We start from the raw sequence: 17,149 nt of genomic DNA on the forward strand, positions 1-17,149 counted from the left end.
CAGATGCCTTACACAGAAATGCCCAGCTACATTTTATCAACCTTGTTACCCTAGCAGACTCCTTAAATTTTTATAGCTTCAGTTTCCTCATCAGTGAGATGAGGATAACTTTTCTACTTCCTAGAGTTATAGGAGAGGTTGAGATAAGTCTGATGAAATGCGCTCTCAACACACAGTATGCACACAGTACATGCCAGCCAGTTTTCCTGTGGATGACATTAAATCCTAATCCAAATCCCCAAGTGACAGCAGTCAGGTTCAACAGTGAGGAGGCTCTGTGAGCCCAAGGACAGGGCTAGTGCGGGCGGGACTGCTTGTGTGAGTCCCATCTAAGGTCTGTGCTCACCTTGGTTCTCATGGCAACTCTATAAACTCAATACTTCTACTTCTAATTTCCACACATGGAAACTAAGACTCCCAAGAGTTTAAGAAACTTGACACAGTTTACATGACTTGTAAGTAGCAGAGCTTGGATTTAAATACAGATCTCCCGATGTCATAAGCAAGGCAACTATTCTGTCTTTAATTTGCCTGTCTGTGAAATTTTTGATACTCCTTGAAAATAATGTTGAAGCTTTAACCTCTTTCTGGAGTCCTTATTTACTTTTCTGCAGAAATATTTGCCTTATCTTACCTCTGGGTATGATTATATTTTTTAAGAGCCTCATTATTACACATTGTGATTCTTTTTTTTAAAAATCTTATACAATTTAGCTACCAGCCCATAAAATCTCTAAAGTAGACATAGTGAGGTGTTCATTGTCATCTCAGGAAATAACTGAAGGAGTAGCATGAAATTTCAAGAAAGAATCCTGATAACAAGTTTTAAGCATCTGGATCCAGCCACTCTTGAAGCTATTCTTGGCAATAGGCTTTTAAATTATATGATCCACTAACCTCCCTCTTACCTTTAAGACAGTGTGAATCCTTCTCCCTACATTTTCTTAAGTCTTGACTCATAAACCTGCATTCAGCAGTATGGAGACAGAGCGATTTTTCAGATACACAGTTGGTGACTCTGTGAATCAGAAAAATCTACAACCGTGACAGAAAGACACTTTCTAAACATAAGTCCTTAACCCCAGTTTTCCACCCTCTGAAGTCATGCATGCTGATCATATAGGTTGGGCATTTCCTATACTTTATTGCTCTGAAATCATGAAAAATTAAAAAAGTAATTCTCTGTGCTACGAATATTAAAGGCAAGGTTAATGTAGTATCTTTATCCATTTTGTAAAAGAAACCTAGTTTAATTTTGCTATGTCTAATTCTCATAAATAATAGGTCTCATTATAACAGGGTCAAATTTTATTGCCATTTCTAATATGGTCAAAGCACAAGAAACAAAATACTATGAGGAAAGTTATTCCTTTTTTTCTTGTATAATTTTTGTTCTTTACACATCTGAATGATTTAAAACAATTTATCTTGATACATTTTTTCCAGAGGTGTTTCAAGTCACTTTCTAAAATGTGGCTGAGTAATCATTGTATTTATATAGTCATTAAATGCAGCAATCCAATTAGCTGAGAGGACTCTTAACAGCAGAAATGTCCTAGCTATTACAATACAGTAAATATCTTGCATGGAAAAGAGAGCTGCTCAACAGGACCGGCTGGTGCCTGAAAATATCACAGCGAGAATGGCTACTGTTCGCCAGCGTGGATTTTGAGGGGAACATTTCTTGCCTTCAGTAGGCAGAATCTGCCTTCACCTCCCAAAACATGGCCATCCTGTGCTAATGTGACACAACTGAGAAATAATTCCAATGAATTGGGCTAAAGAGTGGTAACCACATCAGACCAGAGCTGATGTAACTTGATTCTTTTGGGGAAAGTACAGCAATACATTATAGAATTTAAAAAAGGGAGGAAGAAGGGAATTATAGAAAAGAGAAAGGTAAAAATACAAACATATATTCTAGGACACACTTGCCTATTACCTTAAAGCAAGACAACAAAATATTTTGGCCACAAATCCTGCTGAAGTAGGAGAAATGCAAGCCCGATATATTTCTGCTCAAGAGTTACCTTCCCCATGGAAGTCATTCCACTCAATGGACTCCAAAGGAAACCTGTGTCTTCTTCAAATATCATTTTACCAACTAAGCACCATTCTGTGCACGCAGCCTTCCACTGTCTACCACACCAGGAAACTGGCAATGCTGCAGCGATCCCGTCCCTGAACTGCTGGGACGATCACGTATTTCAGCGTCAGCTGGAATCTTTTGGCTTCCAGGCAAACAGAAGTATTACTTTCCACTTATTTTAAGCACTACCACTATTAAAGGGAAATTGAACAACTTAATTTCAGTGTAGCTTGTTACATTACCACATGTTTCAATGTTTTATGAGTGCATTTGAGTGTCTTACCATTTTGGCAAGATAATTCATAAGATATTTTCTGACATCTGTATATTAGTTTGAAAGCAAAAAAGAGAATGACATTAACACAGTCCAGGTACAATACTATTTGAAGAGTTGTTATAAAATTTGCAATAATCAAATTGAAAAGCAAACCACCACACTTCTTTTTTAGGAAAAATTACCTGCCTGACTACCTCTTCCCAAGAGCTTAGCCATAAGCAAAGAGGTTTTTAAATAGAACATAAAAGTGTTGTGAGTACCACAAGACCCTTTGCCCTTGTAGTCCCACTGAGACATCCTCACAGGTCCTGCATATGTGGAAAGAGCTATGAAAGGTCAGTTCTGTAACCCAGGATATTCTTGAATCCTTCCAATTATAGCAAACAAAGGTCTCATAAATACCTTCATGCTTTAAATTGCAACATATTTTTGCACCTAATTTGCTGAGGTTTCAATACTGGCTGGAATAATTCTCTCCATTTGGGGAGAAAATAGGTTACAATTGATTAGCCAGATGTAGAGAGAAAACCATTTCATTCTAAGAAAAGGCTGATTTATTGATATTAAAGAAAGCAGAAAATCTATTGCCTTTGGGGGGGAATTGTTAACTAGCTGATGATCAAAAAGCCTAATAGCCTCACCTTATTTTTGAGTAAGTCATTGTTGAATGTGTTAGATGTTATATCATTTTTGGTACCTGGCACATAATATGGGCTTGATAAATGCTTGATTAATGACGAATGAGCCAAATACATATATTGAATTCTATCAAATTGGTAACATGGCAGAATAGATTTCAGGCTCCAGAGTCAGGCCTTACAAAGAGGCATGTGGAGTCTTTGGATAAATTACTTTACTTCACTGAGACTGTTTCCTCACCCGGAAAATAAGGCTATTAAAAGTTTCTTCTCCACAGAAGTTTTAAGAAAATTAAATGAAGTGGTTAACATATAGGCTATTTCGTAGTTTGTGGAAAACAAAAATTAATCCATTTATTCAAATGTATTGATCTTCCTAAGACACTATTCTGCAGAAAGAAAACTAATCAGATGTTGCCAGATATTATAATGTTTTCTCCAACACACTACAAACTAATATTTTGATATTCATGCAGCTATGTTAGAAAGCGCACTGGCAGTACAGCTGGACACATCAGGAAAAACGTTTGAGTACTGAGTAATGTCGCACCTAGTGTGGGCATAGGGAGTAGCCATAGCACACACAGGGCCCGGCATTAGAGTGTAGATACAGCACGTTGTGGGGAGCAGTGAGTCTTTACAATACAGTGCTTAAAATTTCACAAATGGATGAATTCTCTAGAATAGAAAATTACCTGAAAACACATGAAGTCAAATGCAGAACAAAAAGAAATTTGTCCTATAGATTAAATGGGAAGTGGCAGGAAACTCAGTTGTCCTAAGACCTAGAAGCCCAAAATCTTTGAATATTTTACAACTTGGAAAAATCGAGGACCACTGAGGCAAACTGTATAGTAGATGTTGCCCTTTCTGCAAAAGCCTTCACAGTGGTAGTCAGACTGATAGGAAGTAAAAGAGGAGAAAGACTACAGAATATTTCTACCCTATGAAAAATTCAAGCCCAGCTGAGTGAAACATGATTTAGCAAACTCACAAAGTGCTTATGCATTTTTAAAAGAGGGAGCTCTTCAATCTACTCACACTTCAAATTCTCCACCTGCTAATGGCTGTGAGTACAATGCACATCATTTACAGCAACATCTGGGAAAACTGCTTTTCCCTGTCTTCTCTGTCAATGATGTAGGAGCCTGACCGTCTGGGAGCTCGGTGCTAGATTTAATTTATTGGGGTTGCTAAAAGACTCTTTTGGTATCCTAGCCGAAAAGTCAATAAGGGTGAAATTGATGTTTTTATAGTTCTGCTAACCTTGGAAAAGATACTGCACAGTGGAGATTGGGAATGGGCAGACTGAGTAAGCTTCTCAGAAAAACGGATCTTCAGATTTAGCAATCATCATGTCTTGCTTGTAGTTGACCTTTTTCACTCATGAATATTTGGCCCTGGATGTGCCCAGCTCCTCATTAGCAGGTGGTGATTATGGGAAAAACACACAGTAAAATAATCCCAGCATCAGTTAGAGCTAGTAAGACAAATAGACACCTTGACAGTTATCTTAATGGGGAGCATTTAATATAAGAAATAGGCTAAACAGATATGGGAAGAGTCAAATGTGAACGGTGACACTGAAGAAACAAAGACGCAGACACAAGGTGCAGCTACCACCCTGAAGTCTGGGAAGACAGAAGATGATGCAGTTATGCGAGCTTAGTTATAAGGCTTAAGAGAGGCATCTTGGGGAGGTGCATCGATACATCTGAGGAAGTGTGGTAACCTGCTGGGAGGCAGGAGAGGGGAGGAGGGAAGGGAAGGAGAGGAGGGGAAGGAAGAGAGAGGGGGAAGGGAAGAAGGAAGGAAGAAAGGATGGTCGTTAAGCAGTCAAACTAAATTCTCAGCTGTGGCGTACAGAGCAAGGCAAAGCGGAGCGGACCTGAGTTTAGAGACCACGCCTTGATAACAGATTAAGCTATACTGCCAGGCAGAAAACAAACTGCTTTTGACCTGCTAGAATGCGTGCTCTCATAGAGGACTTAGGAAATGGAAATAAAAGAAACCTGTCTCCTGGATTCAGTTCTTGCTCTGCTCCCTTTATATATCTCAGGTTTTGTATTTTCCCCGTGTCTTCTGCTTCTCACCTGCTTGATGCCCCTCCTCACAAAATTGGCTTAAGTACAACTTCTCCAAGTGGTTTTATCTATCCATCCCCCACCCAGGTGTAAGCTCATCCCACCAGCCTGCCCTTACTACCACAGCACCATGACGTATATTTAGGGATGTTTCTAGATTTTTTTCTTAATATGTGTTTTCCATACTAGACTATAGGGGTTGTGCTTCTTTCCTTCTAATTTCTAGGCAAACATGAGCCAGGATGCTAGAGCACACAGTAGTTTATGTTCAGTAAATATGTGCAGGACAGACAAGTGGAAGAGGAGGCTGATGGTAAAGAAAATGTAGCTTAGAGAGTGTATTTCTGTGTTGGAGAGTAAACCTTTTACCACTACAAAAGACACAAAAAGGTCACTAGAACAGAAAATATGTAGGCGCATCACTCAGCATTTCATTTGCTTGTGACCAAAACATGCTGACAGAGATAATAGCAAATTTCATAGCTCTCTCCAAAATTTTAAGCATATATACATATATATGTGTGTGCATGAAATGATCATCACTAACGATTAATTAATGTAAAACATCCTTAAATATTATACAACTTAAATAAAACAACCTAGAGTCACTACATACAATTCTCTGCCTTGGTAATATTCATTCACACCTTCCTAGCTCAGGTTTTTCACGTGTCAGATTTTACTTCAGTGCAACAATTTGCATAAAGTGAGAAATCTAGAATTCGGACTCCCTAGTTTGCTGTCTTGCTCTTTCAAGCATCAGTTCATGATGCATTTACTCTATTTTCCAAGTCCTTTTTACTCCTGTATTGCTTTATTCCCCATTTATTTGGGCATACTAGCCTCAGCTTTTTTTCAGCAAAGATCATAATTGGTTACTTCTGTCCAATAACAATTACTTTCCTTACAACACGCTCATCCTGACACCTCTTCCTGCCTAGTCCCCTTCATCTGATAGACTCTTTTTCATTGTTCTTCACCAATTTGGTGTAACCTGAAACAAGTGCCGTGAAAGCTACGAATTCTATCCATACATAGGCATCTTTTTCTCAGCCAATACCAAAGGTGAAAGGGAAGAAACATAGTCCACATGTGAAGAGAGGACCCCTTGCCTCCTGGTCACAGTGGGTAATTCAGGCAATGGCACCGGATACATCCAAGCCCTCACTGGGGCTGTTCTATTGGACCGTGTAGGTCAACTGGCCCTGAGATGTAGGAGGTAATTTGGCAGGGAAGACATGTGCACAGTGGCTGTCTTCCACACCAGTGAGAGAAGACATTCATGTAGCAATGCGCAAGTGAGACAAGCAGAATTAAGAAACAGACAAGAGAGAGGGCTGTGCATTTAGCTGTGTCCCAATTTGGTTCTTTATCTAGGTTTATAATTTTATAAACCTAAAGATCATCCTTTTGCTTAATTGAGTCAGAATTAATTTTTTGTTACAAGAGCCATGAATACTACATCAAATTCATATAAATAATAGTAATATTTAATATTTGTTGAATTTATCCTGCTCATCCTCTGATCACTTATGGCACTCTAAAACTGCTCTTTTGGGGATAAACAGTATTACTATTGCAAAGCTACTTTCTGGATGACCGGTTTCTTTTCGAGAATGGTAGCCTCATTCCTACACTAGCTCTCTTTTTTTTTTTTTCGACAAAATTCAACACATTCATGAAAAAAACCCTAAAGAAAATTTCAATAGATGGTCTTTATCTCAACCCGATAAAGGCTATCTATGAAAAATCAACAGCCAATATAATTCTAATGGTCAAAAACTAAAAACCTTCACGCTAAAATCAAGAACAAGACAAGGATGTCCACTGTCACCACTCCTGTTCAATATACTTATAGAAACATTAGCCACAGCAATTAAACAAGACAAAGAAATAAAAGGAATAAAGATAGGAAAGGAAAAAGTTGAACTGTCACTATTTGCTGATGATATGATATTCTACATAGAAGAACCAAAAAACTCTGCCAAAAGACTGCTATACTTAATTGACAGACTCCTTAAAGCATCTGAATACAAAGTCAACACTCAAAAATCAATAGCCTTCTGTATACAAAAAACAGACTCACTGAGAGAGAAATTAGGGAAACAATTTCTTTTGCAATAACATCCAAAAAATGAAATATCTAGGAATCAATCTAGTGAAGGAGACAAAAGACCTCTACACTGAAAATTACAGCACTCTGTAAAAAAGAGACAGAAGAGGATATAAGAAGATGGAAAGACATGCCTTGCTCCTAGGTAAGAAAAATCAACATAGTGAAAATGAACATACTTCCAAAACTTCTATACAGATTCAATGAAATCCTGATTGAAACCCCAATGGTATATTTCACAGAACTTGAGAATATAATCCCAAAATTCATTTGGATCCGGAAGAGACCTACAATGGCAAAAATCATTCTAGGCAACAGAGACATGGCATGGGGTATCACAATCCCAAACCTGAAACTATACTACAAATCCACTGTGATAAAAACCACATGGTACTGGCAAAGAAACAGACCCAAGGATCAATGGAATATATTAGAAGATGCAGAAACAACACCAGACATACTCAGCTACCTCATCCTTGACAAAGGAGCCAATCATCCTCACTGAAGGAAAGATAGCCTCTTTAATAAATCTTGTTGGAAAAACTGGCTTTCAACTTGACAAAGATTAAAACTAGATCCCTATCTTTCACCATGCACTAAAGTAAAACCCAAGTGGATTAAACATCTAAATATCAAAACAAAAACACTAAACTTACTGGAAAGTAAATTGGTAGAACTCCTGAAGATCTTGGCATAGGGGAATAATTTATGAACAGATCCTTAGCAGCATGAGAACTTGCACAAAGAATCAACAACTGGGATCTCACCATATTAAAAATGTTTTTGCACATGTGTGACTTATTTATTTCACTTAGGAGTATATCTTCAATATGTATCCATTTTCCTATGTATGACTCTAATTTCTCATTCTTCCTGGCTGAGTAATATTCCATTTTATAGAAAAACCACATCTTCTTTATCCAGTTTCCAACTGATGGGCAAATGGGCTGTTTCCAAGTTTTAGATACTGAATAGTTTCTCTGGTGTGAATAAACTATAGTAGTACATAAGATGTTAATGATATAATGGACAATGTGAAATAGGAAGAAAGCGGCTAAAGGTGTAGGGAAAGTGGGAAGGGTAGGGGAAAGCTAATAAGGGAAAAGAAAAAATATGAGAAAATGAAAAAATGGAAATGAAGTGTTTGTAAAGGGTGAGGGGAGGGGAAAGGAAATAAGGGAAAAGAAAAAATGTGAAAAAAGGAAAAATGGAAACAAAGTCTTTGAAAACAGGGAAGTGTGAAGGGGGTGAAGGGAGGGCAAGGGTATAGGAAAAAATAAGAACCAAGATATATCATGTAAAGGTACAGTTTCCCAATGATAAATGTAACTGTGTTTTTTTTTTGCTTTAAATGTACCAATAAACTTAATGGGAAAAAATTTAAAAATTAAGATCTGTTATCCCAGCGGAATTGTTTAAGAGCTAGAGAACTCAGTGAATTTTAAGAGAAATACACGAAATAAATGAAGGTTCTTAAAACAGTTATTAGTCACAAGTTATTCTGAAGGAAGTTAGGGCTGACTAGAAAACTTTGAATGCAAAAGAAGGTCAACCAAGAACATAATGCATAAGTTCACTGTTGCAGGTCCACATAAATACAGTAGGTGTCTAAAGATAGAATCACAGTGAGACCTTGATGGATGAAGAGGACACTAAGTACCCTCCTTTTTAATGAGAAATCCACCAAGAGCATGGAAAGAGAAAGGTTATAACAATGTCAGAGTCCAGTTTTTATCTATAGTCCGGTTTGAGACTGTGGCAGAGACACAGCTGGGAAGCTGTGGCATCACGTGGCCCAAAGATGGATATAGCAAACCCAACTGGAGAGGATTTCCCATCTGAACAGTCTATCATCTGGGAGCGGGAAAAGTCTCTCAGGAAGACTGTTACTGAGATAAATAATGGAAAGAATGGATAAAATAGTTTGAGAAAGGCAATTCCTGCAAGTAACCACATGCTTAACACAGAGAGGGGAGAGAGAGAGAGAGAGAGAGAGAGAGGGGAGAGGCAGAGAAGGGGGGAGAGGGAGGGTGAGCAGAAGAGACACTTCACAATGATAACGCCTATCTAGCACCTACCTTATGTTGGACGAGAAAAGGCTGGGCACTTTCCCTGCATCATCTCATTGAGTCCTCAAAGGCAGCAGAGTGAGAGGCAGAGATCATAATGCCTAATTCCTACCTCTTAGGGTAAATGGGTAGCTAAAGGAGACCCACTCTTCTCAAATACCAACCAGAGAGGCTGATACTCTGTCCGAGATTGGCTCACAATAAGCACTAACATGTATCGTTTAACTGTATATACTTTGTCTAAAGAATACCGCTCAGACATCTCAGTTTGAAATTAGTTTATCACAATTGGACCCTCCAGAAGAGGAAGCTTGGCAATGCCTGGAAAATGTACTTTCGAGAAATACTTGACGAATGAATCAACTATGAGCACCTGTCATATACTGTGTATGTCTGTAAGGTCTTTATAAACATTTTATTTGTATTAACACTTTAAGTCAAGGTGTTTCAACCTCAGCACTACTGATGTTTATGCTACCCCATTTCTTGTGGGAGATAGGCCTGTGCACTGTGGGACATGTGGCATCATCCCTGGCCTCCATCCACTGCCTTCTAGCATATACTTCTCCTCAGTCGAGACAACTAAAAATGTCTTCAGACACTGCCAAGTGTGCCCTGACAGAGGGTGGAGGATCACCTCCAGTTGAGATCAATTGATTTAGCATCAGCGTTCCTATTTGAGAAGGAAAATCAATTTCGTAAAATTTTACTATTTGGCTCACGGGTCACCAAGATAGTAACAGGCAAAACTATGATTTGGTTTTTGGTGGCTCTGACTTCAAGGCTAATGTTCCATCTCTATGTTGTGGCACTTCTGTGAAACATTGCCTTTTTGACAGGAGCTTATCAGGCAAAAACCCAACCATCCAATTCATCATGAGTAGTCCTGGAAGAAGCGTGGTGCAAAGAGACCAAGAGTATTGAGCTGTCCTTTCTTCTTAAGGGAAATGGGAAGAGCACTTCATTTCCACCAGGCAGACTTCAGGTGATACAGAATAAGAAGTCGTGCAGAGTTTAGCTGCTGTGCAAAAACATGCATCTCTGATGATTGGTCACTAACTAAATACTATTCTTTTATATAAGTTTCAAAATGGAACAAACAAAGTGAAGCTAAGCAAGAATTTTCCCCACAGAGCAGCAGTCTATGGGGAAACATTAATTGAGGGCTAACTGCGCCATGTGTTGATTTCTCCAGTTTCCTTAGCAGAGACAGAGACTTGCTCATTTGAGAGGACAGCAGCCCAATGCAATGGACTCTGTTGGCCTTCACATTGCGCAGAAAGGCGAACTGAGTCACAGAGAGGTTTAGCAACTAACTGAACATGTTTAAAAGATGGAGGCAGGCAGTCGGATCCCAGAATTTCCAGAGAGGCAGGCAGTAACTCCTGTAGTGCAGAACTCAGGGTTTGATTTAAAGACAAGAATGGGGCACAACTCCACAGGTGACATGCAGTTTCTTCATTTGAAAATGTTAGAAATAACAATATTTTTTTGGCTAGGAGAGTAGAAACTGAATGCTATGATTGAGCTACAGAATTACTATAGTGCCTAGAATACATTCGCCGGCCACTAAATAACGAGCTTTAAAAACAAGACTGATTAATTTTTATTCATAATTTGGGAAGATTAACATTAATCACACTGTGAATATCTTAGAAGAGAATTCAATGAAAATAACTGTAGATAATCCCTTATTTTACCTGTTATTCTTTCAGTGTACATTCTACCCAAAATACCCCATCAGTTTACTGAACTAGTGTCTCTACTTTGTACTTCCATCCTGGCTACCATGATCGGCCCCACTTACACAAATTGATCATATTTACGGAAACACCGTCAACACACAAGTATACTGACACTGAAGGTTTCCAACTCTTGGTTCTCTGTGAGAAAGATGGCCATATGTGACCTCCAGTGACCCAAAGGACAAATGGAATTCCTGAAATCGATGATGAACTGGGCACTGTGATGACAGTTCACTGTTCACCATAACTCACTCTTGCCTGTTATTGCTAAATCACATTAGATACACAAAAGTGCATAACCTCGTAAGATTTCCTAACTCACTCTGATGGGGAGAAATAGTCTTGAAATGTGAAATTCACCATTGCTTCTACAGTGAATTCACTTAAACTCTTTTATATTTTTCTTATTTAATTTATTGGCACATTTTTGGTATACAGTACAGTTACATTCATCATAAAACTCTTTTAAATGATTTGAAAGGTGTATCCTATGAACAGTAAGTGCAAAGCAGTGCAGCCAAAATAATAGCACTAATAATTTCCAGACCAGAGGGAAAAGAAAATAAATGGTAAATCCCTGAAATCAATATTGCAAAGTTAGATTGAAAAATATTTGAATTCTATATTGCTCAGCTCTATGGATTTAACACACTACTCCCTCTGGATTGGTGATTAAACCTTCAGTAACATGCATACTCTTAGTTCTTAACATTTGGAAAAAGACACGGGAAAAACATTTTTAAAACAAAGAACCAAAAGAGAAGTATTCTGGAAATAGAACATCTTCGGGGGCTTTAACATTTCATTCTATTTCCTTCTCATTTTTATCAGATGGAATTTTCTTTTTTCTCATCGCACCTTGCTAACACTGAAGGCAAAAAGAATTCCTGAAAGAAGTTTGTTTTTTATTTTAAAATCTAAAGTTAGGCAATATTTATATCAGATTGTTAAGAAAGCAGTTATTAAATCATTCAATTTAGAATTCTAATATAGATTACTCTGACCCAAAAAGTGGTACTTAAATATTGAGCAGAGAAGAAGCAATCGAAAAGGGTAAATGGAGAAGAATAAAAATCTGGAGACAAAGAAATACAATACCAATACCAGAATAAGATTAAAAAAGCAAATTTGAGATGGTAAAAGAAGCAAAGGAGACACCAGCAGAGTAAAAAGGAAGAAGGGAAATAGAAGCAAAATAGAAAATTTTGGGTTGGGTAATGGAAGCACAATCAATTCCTAAGAAGAATCTGGAAAACAAATCCTAGTAATCAGGGTAGTTTTCTGGGTCAATAAATGTAACTCTCAAGACTATGTACCAGGGCCCCCAGTACATCTTCAGGTAGTAGAAAAAGTTCTAGCAGTATCCTTGGAGAAAGTTGCATGTGTCTATAGACAGGATTGAAAAATAAATAATGTTAGGAAGAAAAGACTCATAGAAATTCTGTGTGATATCAAAAATAATGTGCGATGGCCAGGAGTGAGAGAAAACAGGATGTATTTGGGGATCCAGAGCAGTACACTGGCTGCCAACATGTGAGACTGAGTAGCAGAGGTGAGAGAGACGTGGAGTTAGATCATGAAGGGTCCTGTTAGAGTGGACGAGGAGAACCATTAGTGCCTAGATCATCAGTGCTTTAAAGCGTGGAGAATTGAAAGCTGTAAGAAATGGCAGAGGGGTCAAAGACTAGTTAGGAGGCTGTTAAAATAACCTAGGGTTGAGGACATGGATAGTATAAGATACAGGTATTGCAAGTAGAAAGAAGCAGCTAGATTCCAGACCTATTCAAAAGATGAAGGGGACAGATGTGACTGAAAGGAGAGATATGTAAAGAGGGTTCCAGAAGACCTTGGCTGAGGCAGCCGGTGCCTGATGCTTTCATTCTCTGAGGTAGGCGATCTGAGCTGAAGATAATGAGTTCAATTCGGGAATTGGAGGCCTGCAGAACATTCAAGTCAATAAATCCTGTTCTCCTTCTTTGTTAACACTATTTCAAATTTTCCTTTTTCATGCTTCTCCCAGAATCTCAAAAAGACCCCTTTGTTTCTATAATTCTATGATATGCATGTATTTATACACTTGTATGGTTCAGAAAGATACAAAAAAGAAAACTGAGCTCAGAAAAATGAATGCAGGGTAGCTTACATTTTTCTATAAGATTTAACTTTACTTTTGTGCAAAGCTTGTCTTTCACTAGATTGTGAGTTATAGGCTCCTGAAAAGTAAGTTCCCATTTGAAAGAGAGTTCCTAGCTGAAAAATATGCTTATTTCATTTTAACAAAGATTTGAGGAGACTCGAGACTTGCAGGAAGTGAGAAATTATAGCACCTAGTATTGTAAAACAATAGATTATAGAACTTTTCGACTCATTTTACCTCATTTGATCCTCACATTCATTCACTCAACTAGTATTTGGCCACTGTCTGCCAGGTCCTCTTTCATCATAGGCAATTTACATTCTACTAAAAGAGATGAACAAATAAATAAAAGATAAAGCTTCAGAAAGTTTCAAGTGCTATAAAGAAAATAAAACAGGACAATATGGTAGAGTAACTTAGGATGAGGGAGTTATAGTCAGTTGGCAGAGTAGCCAGAGGTCATCAGGGAAAACGACATTTGAACTGGGACCAAATGTCTAAAATAAGCCAACCCATCAAGATCCTGCAGTAGACAATACCGGCAAAATGAAGAGCAGATGCAGAGGTCCTAAGGCATTCTGAAATAGCTGCCCAGGGAAAGGGAGGAAGACCCACGCGGATTGAATGCTCCCAGAGGAGGAATGGTAGTGAATGAAGTTAGAGAGACAGAAGCCAAATCATGTAAGGTCTCAAAGCTTATAACCAGGGAGAATTTAAAAGAAGGACAAAAAGTAGGATGATTTTATGAAAGGAGCTGCATGACGTAATTACAAGTTTCTTCTGTGTGTTCTCTAGGGAACTGGTTACACGTAAGCAAGATGAAGATGGGAAAACCAAGTAGGAGGCCTCAGGAGACATCCAAGCAAGAGAAGATCATCAGTTCTAGAAGTGGAGACAAAGAGGGTAGACTACCTGACATAAATTCCCTTGTTCCTCTTTTACAGAAGAGCAAAATGAAGCTTCAAGGTTAGTGACCCCAATATCCTGATTATTTATGTCAACAAAGTTTCGTTTTTTGACAAGAAGATGCTTTCGAAGTCTCTAACTCCTGCACGCGGAGCACTTACTTGGTTCGTGTTCTTGGTGATCTGCACCTGCTGGGGTTGTTTGACTTCACAAACTCGAGCCTGGAGTTTAATTCTACAATCAGAAATCATTACATTGTTTGTAAACAACGGCAGGCTATGATAAATATGCATTCTGGTTAATTACTGTCTCCCGTGTGCCGTCTGCACTTTCTCTTTTCCATCATCCTGTCATTTCATAATACCTGATTGTGAGTTCTCCACAACAGGAAGAGGAAAAAAAATAGCTGCAAACAACTGAAGTGCGAGAAGACAGCCCTGTATCCCGATGGGTTCTTAGGAACAGCAGCAAACATGAAGTTCAAACACGATTGAAAACCAACAGGCTTTCAGTATGTTCAACATATATATATATATATATTTTGGTTTTTATATCATGTTTTTATCCAAGAGAGAGTTTCTAATAGATTTCTATTATAGCCCATCCCTGAGGCTGAATTAGTAAGCATATAGTAAACCAAACTCCATTAGGGCATAAACATTTGCCTTTTCTTTTTTGACAGCAGGACCAAGGAGTAGTTAGTAAACATTCTGGGACTGAGTTCCTTTATCTATAGAACAGCAGCTTCTGCATCAGAATTCTTGGAACAGAATATGAAGTCTCCATATGGCTTATTAAATACCAACCATTCACATATGGTGCATACAGGTGTTGTGCAACTCAAGTGGCAGTGCATGGGAAAGGCAGTTCACACAGAGGTAAGAGCATCGGCTGTGAGGTCAGACGAATCTCAGAATCGATTTCATGTCTGCTGTTGATCACTTACATGATGCATGTGGGCTACTGAATCTCACTTTGCTGACCTGCAACAGGGGGACAATAAAACCTGCTTCCTGGGGTTGTTTGAGAAGTAAATGCAAAGATCTCTGCATGATGCTTGACCTCCGATAATCTCTTAAATAAATATAGTTGTGCTTATCAGTACTTCTTATGCTTAGTACTAAACTGTCAGTTTCTTAGGGACCACCCTTGTTTTATTTCTCTCACTTGAAGAGAATGAATTTGCACACACAATAGGAGCCTTCTCCACCATTAAGAGGCTTGGGCTTGTCTCACTCCACCCCCTCCACCCACTTCCTCATGACCACTCATGAGTGGGAAGATGGCAGCCTGGATTTCTGGATTACTGAGGGCTCTGAGCAAAGGCATCTCTGCTGTGCCACTGGACAACTGTACCGCACCAGACGTACCACAAGACCTGCATCACAGACCCAGTCTGGTACAGGGATTTGGCTAAATTCCTAACAGCCCTATGTTTTGTCATCCCTAATTTCGACTATATTATTGGCCCAATTACACTCTTCTGTTTTCTTTATGCCAAACAAGAGTGTTATTGAAAGTATTTTGCAAAATAATAATATCACAAAACATTTAAGATAGAATTCATGCGGTTGGTGTCATTTCCTTTATTTTCACTCTTCACTTTTAATCTCATTCACACTGGACAAGTCTCCTCAGCAGAAGAGATGAGCTCCTTGGTCAATGTTTTTATTTTCTCCTTCTACTTCCTCTATTATTCCGTAATGTTTGTATATTAAGTTTCTTGCCTCATTGACTATTCAGATTATCCTTTCTGCTTAAAATACCTTTCCTTAGCTGGGCATGGTGGCGCATGCCTGTAATCCCAGCACTTGGGAGGCTGAGGCAGGAGAATCACTGTGAGTTCAAGACTAGCCTGGACTACAGAGTGAGTTCCAGGTCAGTCTCAACTACATAGTGAGACCCTGTCTCAAAGAAACCCCCAAAAAAATAAATAAATAAATAATCTTTCCTTCTTCTCTCTGCCTGGTAACTTATCAAAGAATCAGCTTCAAAACCAGGGCATGACTTGATTGCTACCATGCCCAGACTGGACCTCCTGGAAGATGAATCAGTGAGTTCTCCTCCACCCTCACATCTCTCTTACACACTCATTACTGCACAATAAGTGAACTCTAAGCATTAGACTCTTAGCCCTTTACCAGCAGGCATCACACCTAATCATCTGTCTCCAGACCAAAGCAAGGTATCTGACATGTAAAAGTCACTTTCCCCAGTCATTCAAGTGAGCAAATAAATGAAATATATATTTAATTGATTAAGCTTCTGATCACAATTTATTAAACACTAATTATACTTAAATTCATATACTGCAAGGATAATCACTTTTCCATTACAAGTTTGCATTTCATATAAGTATAGTTTAATTTGTTTCCTCAACTATTTCAGTTTAAGATTGAATTTCATCTTCCATCAATGATTATGTGGATGCTCTATTTAGAAAGGTTCTACATCCCCCCTCCTCTCAGATCTTTAATATTTTCAATAAGAAGAGTTTGTATAATGTAAAGTGTGACAATATTAAGGGAAACCCAATTTTAAAATGACTCTCTTTGCAAGTACTCATCTTTTGGAGTCATTACAAGAGAATCCTGTGGTGTTCTGTTTGTACTACACCTACCAAAAGGAAAAAAAAAAAGTTGTGATATAGTCTCAAAGAGTGTTTTCAATGTACAATTTAATATGTCAACAAAAATACAAATAAAACAGGGAAAAGGACAATTCTTATCCAAATGTGTTCAAAAGCCTATATTTACCCAACTATAGATTTATCAGTCAAAAATGCACAAACCAGCTAAATGAAGTCATTGAATCATACGTTAAGGAGTGAACAGTTAGCCTGAAACCAAAGCAATTTACTTTCCTCAGCTGAATGAAAAACAGACAGGAGAAGTTTGGCACTCAACCTGTTTCATAATATGTGCCTAATAAATCTAGGCTATGGTAGATCCTTTTGTGTGTGTGTGTGTGTGTGCGTAGAGAAGAATGAGAGACAAAAGATAGAACAAGTCAGAGAGAAAAAGAAGTATATAACTAGAAAACAGAAATAGTTTGTGTTTTCACATATAGTTGCTTTTTTTTTTTTTTTTTT

The 17,149-nt window shown here is 38.3% G+C and overlaps 1 protein-coding gene across 4 annotated transcripts in view; it reads right to left on the reverse strand.

The window, feature by feature from the left end:
• Kctd16 (potassium channel tetramerization domain containing 16) overlaps positions 1–17,149 on the reverse strand; it is a 284,549-nt gene that overhangs the window by 9,193 nt on the left and 258,207 nt on the right. The gene's annotated exons all lie outside the window — the stretch shown is intronic.

Source organism: Fukomys damarensis, unplaced genomic scaffold, assembly GCF_012274545.1.
Source record: "Fukomys damarensis isolate Sample0158 unplaced genomic scaffold, DMR_v1.0_HiC HiC_scaffold_3, whole genome shotgun sequence".
NCBI classification, from domain to species: Eukaryota; Metazoa; Chordata; class Mammalia; order Rodentia; family Bathyergidae; genus Fukomys; species Fukomys damarensis.